The sequence below is a fragment of the Myotis brandtii genome, unplaced genomic scaffold (genome assembly GCF_000412655.1).
Source record: "Myotis brandtii unplaced genomic scaffold, ASM41265v1 scaffold480, whole genome shotgun sequence".
NCBI lineage: Eukaryota > Metazoa > Chordata > Mammalia > Chiroptera > Vespertilionidae > Myotis > Myotis brandtii.
The window spans coordinates 944979-947723 of record NW_005368342.1 but is presented as its reverse complement, the minus strand read 5'-3'; the positions used below and the strand labels follow the sequence as shown (position 1 = coordinate 947723).

General features: G+C 41.7%; 1 protein-coding gene across 5 annotated transcripts in view; it reads left to right on the top strand.

Annotated features, from left to right (window-relative positions):
• The first annotated feature begins 548 nt into the window (after positions 1-548).
• Positions 549-2745, top strand: part of ZC3H12B (zinc finger CCCH-type containing 12B) — an 89168-nt gene continuing 86971 nt past the window's right edge. For 3 of the 5 annotated variants that reach the window (XM_005876177.2, XM_005876174.2, XM_014547671.1), the window contains exon 1: positions 549-713. The gene's annotated coding sequence lies outside the window, so the exon portion shown is untranslated. Of the gene's footprint in view, positions 714-1311; positions 1688-2745 lie in introns of those variants that run through there. The other 2 variants (XM_005876175.2, XM_014547672.1) reach the window with 1 other exon arrangement.

The window sequence follows — 2745 nt, the reverse complement described above, 5'->3', positions numbered from 1 at the left end:
CTGTGTGTGTGACTTTTTAGTTAATTGGACCATGAAGGAACCAAAGGATAGAAAATTCTCCTACAGATAAAATTTAATACAAGTAATTAATAAATTAATATTCATTATGAATGGTGTACCTTTAAGTCTAGATATTATTTTGTTTTGCATAGAAGATCAACAATAAGAAATAGTCATAACTAATCTGCAAATTTTACATAGGATCTATCTGGAAACATTCTGCTACTTAATGAAAATCTAGATAAAACAGTTCTTAAATTCGCTGCTCCTGTGTATTTATCTTTTTTCAAAAATGTATATAATTCAATTACTGTTCTTTTATACTCAACCATTTCTATAGTTATAACATAAGTTCTCTTAGGCCTGTGGAAGATGCTGAGTGTCAGTATCTAGGTTTGCAAAATTATTGAAATGAACCATCAACCTTTGAGATCCAAATCTCTTGCTGCCCTGACTACAGTACTGAACTTTAAATGGGTAAAAGGTATTTCAGAGGAAGGTTTACCTTTGGCTTATGCAACTCTGTTGTAATTTCCCTTTCCCAAGGCTCTGAATTATTGGACACTTCTGCCTCAACAACAGAGGATAAAAGCCATGATGTGATGGATAAGCTACATAAGAAAGAAATACAGATGTGGACCACAGGCCTTCAAAAAATATTGAGCTTGCTGAGGAGCTGTGCCAGAAGTTGGAAATATCTAAGTTGTTAAGAAGTGAGTACTTTGGTAGTTATTTTTTTAAATATGTTTTTATTGACTTTAGAGAGAGGGATAGAGAGAGAGAGAAACATCGATTGGCTCTCTCTCACACATATCCCAACCAGGAATTGAACCACAACCTAGTTATTTGCCCAGACTAGGAATACAACTGGCATCCTTTTAGTGCACAGGACAACACTCAACCAACTGAGCCACACTGGCCACGGCTTGATGGTAATTGGTATTAAGGGGGTCTGTGTGTGCATCAGAGAATCAGAGAGAGTAGATTTCAGTGAGAAGACTATCATTTTCTGTGTAATATAAAAAGCTGAGGCTACTTTTATTAAAAAATTAAGCTTTCAGAAAAATTGAGCTATCAAAGCAATTGTGAAAATCTGAAGTACACAGCTAATATTATCTTCTTTTTGCTTTTACTTCTATTTATTGTTGAGAATATTACAGATGTCCTCCATTTTCCCCCATTACCCTATTCCACCTGGTTCCACCCCACCAGGCCTTCACCACACTGTTGTCTGTGTACATGGGTTATGCATATATGCATGTAAGTTCTTTGGTTAATATTTCCCCCCACGGAGAGGAGACAAAATGGCGGCAGTATAGACGGACGTGACCCGTGCCTTCTCCTGGAGCAGATAGGGTGAGCAGCTGAAACGAGTAACATCCAGCCTGAATTGGCAGAGGAGATTCAGCTGGGAGACAATTTGCAGCCAGGAAAGGCAGAGGACTGCTGGAGACTGCCGGATCAGGCTCCCTTAACCGGGCAGCCTCCACTGCTGCTGAAATCTCTCCCGGAGCGGCCAGCTCAGCCACGGAGACTGCACCATCTTGAGTGGCTGATATCGGGAGCTTATACATCCAGAGACCCTGCAACCACGGCACCCAGGGACTAGCTACAAACCCAGGAACACCGGATCTCAAGCAGTGCGAATACGAGGACTCAGACAAGCCCTGCTCCTCCTCCTGGAAAGGTCAGATTTCACCTAAAGGTGCGGTTTGTAATTCAGATTGGAGAGAGGAATGCACACGGGGGGAGTCTGCGCCACACAAAGTCTGCGGCCGTTGGGGCCAGCATGATCTGCGAGTGTGGAAGGGGACCCGCAGGGCTGCTGGCAGAAGGGAACTCTAGAAATCAGCCCATAGCTGGACTGGGTGCAAAAAGGCAGCCTCGGATTTTGCCAGTGGGCCGGCTGCTTAGTGCCAGGGGGAGAGAGGACGTGCGGAAGAGACTTTGGGAAAATTGCGCACAGAGCTGGACAGTGGAGGGTTGGGAGCTCACGCACCTACTCAGGCTCTTTTTTTTTCCTAGTTAAATCTTTGTGTTTGATTATTAAACCCAATACATAGGATCGCCCAATTGGGGTGACTCACAGAGACTGCAGGGGAAAGTTATTTTTGTGGAACCTGGGAATCAGAGCAGAGAGTAAGGATCAAGGAACCAGCTCTGGGGCAGTCGACTCTCCCAAACCAGTATTAAGTGCGATAGGGAAAACAACACCTAAATACTGGCTAGAAAGGACTTATAGCCTTGGAGGTCAATCCAGAAACACTGCCACTCAGGGGCTGAACCACAAACTGACTCTTCTGTAAATACAAATAAAGGCAATCTGGGAAACAAAGAAATACTGCCTGCTTTAAAATCAGGATCGTGGTTTACAACACGGGGGAACAGGGTATCGCAGGGAGCTTCAACACTCTCCTGAATACCTGACAGGACTAAGGCATGCCAAACAATAGAGTAGAAGAAGTAAAGGACCTTCACTGCTACACATTTTTCTTTTTTTCACCTTTTACTTAAGAAACTAATTTTTTTCTTTTTTCATCACCTGACTTTACCTTTTTAATTACTACATTTTTATTTTTAAACAATATTAGTACTACTACCATTTTACCTTTTTTTAAAGTGTAATTTTATTTTCTCTTTATTTTATTTTGGGATTAGTGTTCTACATTCTATTTTCATCTTTCCTTTAGCATCATTTTACTCTATCTCAACTTTACCTTTATGCCAAAACTCTCTTCCTCACTT